This window comes from Triturus cristatus, chromosome 11 (genome assembly GCF_964204655.1).
Source record: "Triturus cristatus chromosome 11, aTriCri1.1, whole genome shotgun sequence".
In the NCBI taxonomy this organism is placed as follows: domain Eukaryota; kingdom Metazoa; phylum Chordata; class Amphibia; order Caudata; family Salamandridae; genus Triturus; species Triturus cristatus.
In genome coordinates this window covers 3,119,979-3,127,102 of record NC_140594.1, presented here as the reverse complement: position 1 = coordinate 3,127,102, position 7,124 = coordinate 3,119,979, and the positions used below count along the sequence as shown (strand labels likewise).

The 7,124-nt window shown below is 47.8% G+C and overlaps 1 long non-coding RNA gene across 1 annotated transcript; it reads left to right on the top strand.

Moving 5' to 3' along the window:
* Nucleotides 1-463: 463 nt before the first annotated feature.
* LOC146783141 (uncharacterized) lies at nucleotides 464-1,253 on the top strand. Its single transcript, XR_014970549.1, has 3 exons — nucleotides 464-526; nucleotides 887-1,030; nucleotides 1,129-1,253. It is a non-coding gene; the product is annotated as an uncharacterized LOC146783141 (long non-coding RNA).
* The last annotated feature ends 5,871 nt before the right edge of the window (nucleotides 1,254-7,124 follow it).

The window sequence follows — 7,124 nt, the reverse complement described above, 5'->3', positions numbered from 1 at the left end:
TCATACAGACAGATCTCAAAGTCTTTCCGTGCTTTTCTTATTAGTATGACGAGGAAGTCCTCTGGGATAATCCTGTCCCAACGCAGGGAAAACTATCTAATACAACTATGTGTTCTTCCTGTGATGCAGTTCCTGTCTTTAGGGTATTGATATCAGCGATATATAGCGGGATTCCTTAGTGGTAGTTTGGGGAATAAACCACTCTAAGCCACACACGAGTTGAGGTTTGGTTAAAATCTCACGATCAAACATGCCTAATCATTTATAGTGTTGAGATAAACAAGCTGAGTCTATTTTGAATTTAAAACCCACACTTAAATGTCTGAGGCAATAGACCTGATCGTAAACACAGTCTAAGATGGCCGCCAGATTTTTGATGATGAAGTTCACGCCCTCTGGTATGAACCCGGAAGCAATTAACCTGTTTATTTGGTGGCAGATGGAGCGTATATAACTAGGACGCTCAGACCACAACTGATCTTTGCCAGAACAACTCGCATTCTAGTGTACTTAAAGAATAGAAGCGGTAAGTGGATATGACATGCAGTGATATACGGTGATCATTTATGCCGTTTTGAGTTAGCGTGATATAGTTTAGTGAATAATTTGGTTTAGCAAAGCGGAGGGCTGGTCCCCTTAGGAACTTTTACTATAAAAAAGTTTTTGTATATATTTTTTGGATACATATTTTCTACATGGAGTAAAAGTCGAGTTGCCTTCTTAACAAAGGACATGTATGAGTGAGACATGTCTTTAAAATAGCATGTCTTTGAAGCAGAGTAAATTACATGATAACCTCTAATAATATATTAGCTAGAAATGTTACACTCCCAGAAAAAGGCAATATATCACGCATCTATACTTATCTGTAATATATATGTTACAGAGACTGCTCATGAAAACTACGATATGTCACTGAATACTCGTGGAAATTACTGAAATACGGTGACCAGACATTTTTAAATAAATGCACCCTTCCTCATTGGTGAAAGAAAAGTGTATAAACCAGTGGAAATTGGAATAATTAAGGGTAAGCAAATTGTTAGAATTGTTTCCCTTTTATCAAAATTTGTACGAATTTCTTTAAATACATGTCATTAACTTCAACATTCATTATTTTTAATTCAGGTTATAATCGGAAGTAACTACTGGTACATCTATCTCCTGGAGTTTTCCTACCACAATGAGATTTATTACTTGTGGCTAAGACAACATACTTCAAATGAGTGTCTTGATTTATAATATGCTGGCAAAATGGGTTGAATGAGAAAATGTGATAATAAAAAACCCAGGATATTAATTTAATATGTATCACTTTGAGAAGTGTATTTGAATTTATAGTTGTTCAATTACTCATTTTTGGAATACTAAAAGGGGGTCTTTTTAGATGTTTGAGTGTCATCTTGACTGTTGGTTTTATAAAATAGTCCTTCTTTTGCATCACTAGGTGGGCCTCTAATAGTATTTTCAGTTGTATTTTATACTTCTGCCCATAGAGAGAACCCAACTGTCTTTTACAAATAAAAGCTTGTCCTGAAGAAGGAGGTGCAGAATAAGACAAGTCTACCGAAACGCCGAGTCAACACTTTGCTTTTACTATATTTGTATGAGCATTGGTTTGATTTACTGTTTTAAAAAAAATTGCTTGTATGGGATTTTGATAATCTGTGAAATGTTTATTAAGAGTTATTCATGTACAGAGATATTCACAGACAAAAATCAATGTATGAATATTGTGATTTTGAAACAACAAGTGTAAATAGGAGGAATGACAAAGGAGGCCATCTGTTTTTGTTTTACATCTTAGTATAAGATTGATAAATTACATTTTTTAATGAAACATTTATTTGGAATATTGACATTGAGTCTGGGGTTCTGTATATAAATCTCTCTTATTGTGATTCGGCGTTACATGAATATAAAAGGAACATTTTTTAATGAAGGAGGAGACTTCTTTTGCAAAAAACAGGCGTTATGCATTTTGAGTGTGTATGCAAGAATGTGATAATGGAAGAATTGAATCAGCACAAGGGGGACAGTGTTTTTTTGTTTTGTTTTAGGGTACAACAGCCAGCTGCTCTGTTCCCCTTGCGTCGTTGCACTGCCTGCTCCCTGTTGGTGTGTCTCCTCGCTCCTGATCAGTTTTACGAGTTCCCGATCTTTTATACCTATAGGTCCTGCTCCAGGCATTCCTGTAGATCCTGAAGTCTCCGGCTCCTTGGAGTCCAGCATCCTGTCCTTGGGTTTCCACTGTTAGCTGGAGTCTTGCTGTCAACTGGCAGGTTTTGTGCCTTCGGTCTTCCTCCATCCGAGGCTCCTTTTGGAAGGCTCCATCTGCTTAGGTGCTTCCACGTGTCGGCAGCATTGTGGTCACTGGAGGCGGTCCTCCTTACCTCGGGCAGACCAGGACTATAATGATCAGGGTTTATCGACCACCCAGCAGTTAGTATCTTCCGACTAAGGGTCTGGCTCAAGACACTCTGTGGCAAAGGGGGCTTGTTCAGTGAATTGTGCTTACGATAGTGGGTAAAGGGGGTAGCTGGAGTAAAGCGGCTCAACAGCTCAGGTAAATAGAAAGTCCGCATTCATCGTGCTGCTTTGGTGCGTGGAGGGTACCTGATGTTGGGGTGCACCGCGCAGCACCTATTTTACTTTGACAAGTGCCTGCCCACTGGGTGCCCCTCCACTTGTGCAGGTTTGTGGCTCCCTCCTTCAGTCAAGATGTAAATGGAGTCACCCCTTTTCGCGATGACTTTCTCTTGGCGGGCAGCACTATGAGTCTGGGACGCCGTGGCACGCGGCTCCTTTTTCTTTGATAAGTGACAGGTGCATAGGTTAAAGCTCTGTCTTGGGCATCTAAAGGAAAGCAAGAAAGTGGATTGGCAGAGACCTGGGAGCCAAGAGGAGATCTGGCACAGGAGGTAGCCTGGCTCTGCATGTGAAGGAAGGTGCTTAGAAGCGGGGCTTCAAGTGGTGGCCACAGTGGGGCTCTTTGAAAGGGGCGTGTCCTATGCAACTGAGGGTGTGAGTTAAGCACCTAAACTAAATGCTTGTGATTCTCATGGTGGGCCACCGAGCTTTCTGTATCTGTATCCAGACACATAACAGAACAACTAACAACTTAAATCTATAACCAGACTGGCTACCTCAATAGTTGTTAGCTGTGTAAGATAAATAAACAATTGTTGTAAATAATTAATATTCGAAACCTTTCAGATTTGAAATGATGAGACTGAATTAGGCATGACTGAGGCCTGAGGCAGGCTGTGGTGGTCTCCAGAGGGCCCAGTCACTCCTGTTATGTTCACTCTGGTGGACACGTCACGTGTGCCCTTTCCCTCTACTCACCTCATCCACCTGTACGACTCACACCTCATCTCCTTACTCTTCAGCACCATCTGTTCACTCTCTCTTCAATGCACGTCAACACATCCCAAACACACTCTCTCACCTGTAAGCGCTGCATTTTGTTTTACTTTCGCTGTTAATATTTGAAACCTTTTAACTCCTTCACACACATTAACACAGAATCACAGCTGCCGCTGGGATACATGGTTATTGCTCAGTGCGCTCTGCCGAGAGGCCAGGGATTGAATGACCATGTATTCTGAACACCTTATTGACCCACTGTGAGAAACTGGCTGGCACTGCCTTCAGCCTCAACGCCAGATCTTCATGGTAGCCTTTTGTACACACCTGGAGGCGACTGAGCTCAAAGTGTGCACCACACATGAGTCACAAGCCAGGCAAAATAAATACGTAAACACAACATCCTGCGGAGAGGTCACATGCTTACAGGATGAACGGTTAAGTGAAATGTGAAATATAGACAGGAACCAAATTGCTGATATGTCTATCATGACGCCTTTAACATCCATTGTTCAAAAGACAGTCATTGTCTTTGGGATTAAAGTTTGAGTTTAGGACATAAATATAGTGTCCGAAGGGACCTGTTTCAATGTCCGCTTTTAATTACTACCAGGTTTAAGACCCGGAGGGTCCCAGCCCACACCAGGGCACTAGTTAGACCAGGGGTCTTCAAACTGTGGGGCGCTCCCCCCTGGGGGTCCGTGGATGGTTTCCAAGGGGGCGCGAATGCCTCTGCGATTACATTTACATGAAGATGGCCTGGAGCTGTGGCCTTGTTCATTTGCTTGCCTGTCTTCATTTGCACACAGCCCGGAGTAAAAGGACCCCTGAAATGATCTCACTAGCCCCGCCTCCTGCACGCAGCCCGTCCCCCCCCCCCCCCCCCCCCCCTCACCCAATTCTTGCCGTAAAGTTTTGGAAGGGGGCTTGACATTAAAGCGTTTTGGCTGGGGGGCTCAGAGTACAAACGTTTGAAGACCTCTGGGTTAGACTAATGCCTGCACATTCAGTGCCTGGTGGAAGAACTCAATTGTGCGCTAAGGGCGAGGGCGGGGCTGACATGAAACATATCCCTCTGCCTGATGGGGTGGGAAAGATGACCCGAACGTCTCCAGTCACCGCCTTGCACTGACCTGGCGTTCGGTCTGGCTGCCTTTTCATTTGTGACCGCAAGGAACCTCTGCCAGCGGTTTATTGACGAATATTTTCCTACAGAGTGACACAGGGATCGCGGCTCGGCTCATCACCAGACGCTTTTATTGCCTTGTTGTTTTAATGACATTAACCGAACAGACTTGAGTACCTCGCGCTATCTACAAACCCTTATCCGCCTCTTTACAACAGTCACATCTCACTTTGGTCAGAGCGCTACGTTTGCTGCTCATGACAGATCATGCATCAGATATCAGAAAGAGAAGTTTCCAAATGGTTTTTATCTTTTGAAAGTAATTGGTTTATTGCTACTTTTCCAGACCTCAGATCCCTCGTCCTGGACAAGATAAGCCGCTGAGAAATCTGCATGTTCCTTCTCACAAGGAATGGGCAACAATTACTACACATACAAGCAAAAGGATTTGTCAAGAGCTACGTGTTACCCGTGAGGGTATCCAGGTGTGGGGGCGGCGGGGGGGGGGGGGAGGGGTCTGCTAGCTTTGATCAGACAGGTTCTCAGTTTCTTTTTGAACTCGTTAACTGCACAAATTCTTTATTAGCCAAAAATATAATGAACTTTTAACTTCCTCTCAAATGACCCCTCATCTACAAAGAGGACCCTGGGGACACTTTGGAGAGAATCTTGGGGGTGTTTTGATGACAGGGCCTTGAAGGTGATCCATAGAGAGGGGTAAGGAAGGAGTCTGTGCAGCGGGTATTGGATCTCCATAGAGAAGGTCCAGGAGGTGGTCTGTAGAGGGTCTGGGAGAAGGAGCTCTGTAGAGGTGCTCTGTAGAGGGTCCGGGGGAGCAGCTCTGTAGAGGGTCCGGGGGGAGGAGCTCTGTAGAGGGTCTGGGAGGAGGAGCTCTGTAGAGGGTCCAGGGGGAGCAGCTCTATAAAGGGTCCTTGGGCGAGGAGCTCTGTAGAGGGTCTGGGAGGAGGAGCTCTGTAGAGGGCCTGGGAGGTGCTCTATAGAGGGTCCGGGGCGAGGAGCTCTGTAGAGGGTCTGGGAGGAGCAGCTCTGTAGAGGATCTGGGAGGAGGAGCTCTGTAGAGGGTCTCGGAGGAGGAGCTCTGTATAGGGTCTGGGAGGAGGAGCTCTGTATAGGGTCTGGGAGGAGGAGCTCTGTAGAGGGTCTGGGAGGAGGAGCTCTGTAGAGGGTCAGCAGGAGCTCTGTAGAGGATCTGGGAGGAGGAGCTCTGTAGAGGGCCTGGGAGGGGCTCTGCATGGATTCCCTTCATGGAGACGGCTTAGGAGGAGCTCTGTAGAGGGTCTGGGAGGAGCTCTGTAGCGGGTCTTGGAGGAGCTCTGTAGAGGGTCTGGGAGGAGCTCTGTAGAGGGTATGGGAGGAGCTCTGTAGAGGGCCTGGGAGGTGCTCTATAGAGGGTCCGGGGCGAGGAGCTCTGTAGAGGGTCTGGGAGGAGCGGATCTGTAGAGGATCTGGGAGGAGGAGCTCTGTAGAGGGTCTCGGAGGAGGAGCTCTGTATAGGGTCTGGGAGGAGGAGCTCTGTAGAGGGTCTGGGAGGAGGAGCTCTGTAGAGGGTCAGCAGGAGCTCTGTAGAGGATCTGGGAGGAGGAGCTCTGTAGAGGGCCTGGGAGGGGCTCTGCATGGATTCCCTTCATGGAGACGGCTTAGGAGGAGCTCTGTAGAGGGTCTGGGAGGAGCTCTGTAGCGGGTCTTGGAGGAGCTCTGTAGAGGGTCTGGGAGGAGCTCTGTAGAGGGTCTGGGAGGAGCTCTGTAGAGTGTCTGGGAGGAGCTCTGCATGGATTCCCTTCACGGAGATGGCTTAGGAGGAGCTCTGTAGAGGGTCTGGGGGGAGCACTGTAGCGGGTCTGGGAGGAGGAGCTCTGTAACGGGTTTGGGAGGAGGAGCGTTGTAGAGGGCCTGTGAGGTGGTCTGTAGAGGCTCTGGGAGGAGGTCCTCTGTAAAAGGTCAGGTAGGAGGTGCTCTGTAGACGGTCTGGGAGGAGGAGCTCTGTAGAGGGTCTGGGAGGAGCTCTGTAGAGGGTCTCGGTGGAGTAGCTCTGTAGAGGGTCTTGGAGAAGGTGCTCTGTAAAAGGTCAGGGAGGAGGAGCTCTGTAGAGGGTCTGGGAGAAGGTGCTCTGTAAAAGGTCAGGGAGGAGAAGCTCTGTAGAGGGTCTGGGAGAAGGAGCTCTGTAGAGGGTCTGGGAGGGGCTCTGTAGAGGGTCTTGGACGAGGAGCTCTGTAGAGGGTCTGGGAGGGGCTCTGTAGAGGGTCTGGGAAGAGCTCTCTAGAGGGTCTTGGAGGTGCTCTATAAAGGGTCTGGGAGTTGCTCTGTAGAGGGTCTGGGAGGAGCTCTCTAGAGGGTCTGGGAGGAGGTCTGATGACAGGGCCTTGAAGGATTCTGTACAGCAGGTATAGGATCTCTATGGAAAACCTCTGGGAGGTGCTCTGTAGATGGTCTGGGAGGGGCTCTATAGAGAGTCTGGGAGGGGCTCTATAGAGGGTTTGGGAGGAGCTCTGTAGAGGGTTCCGGAGGAGGAGCTCTGTAGAGGGTTCGGGAAGAGGTGCTCTCTAGATGGTACCGGAGGGGCTCTGTAGAGGGTCTCGGCGGTGCTCTGTGGCGGGCCTGGGAGGAGGAG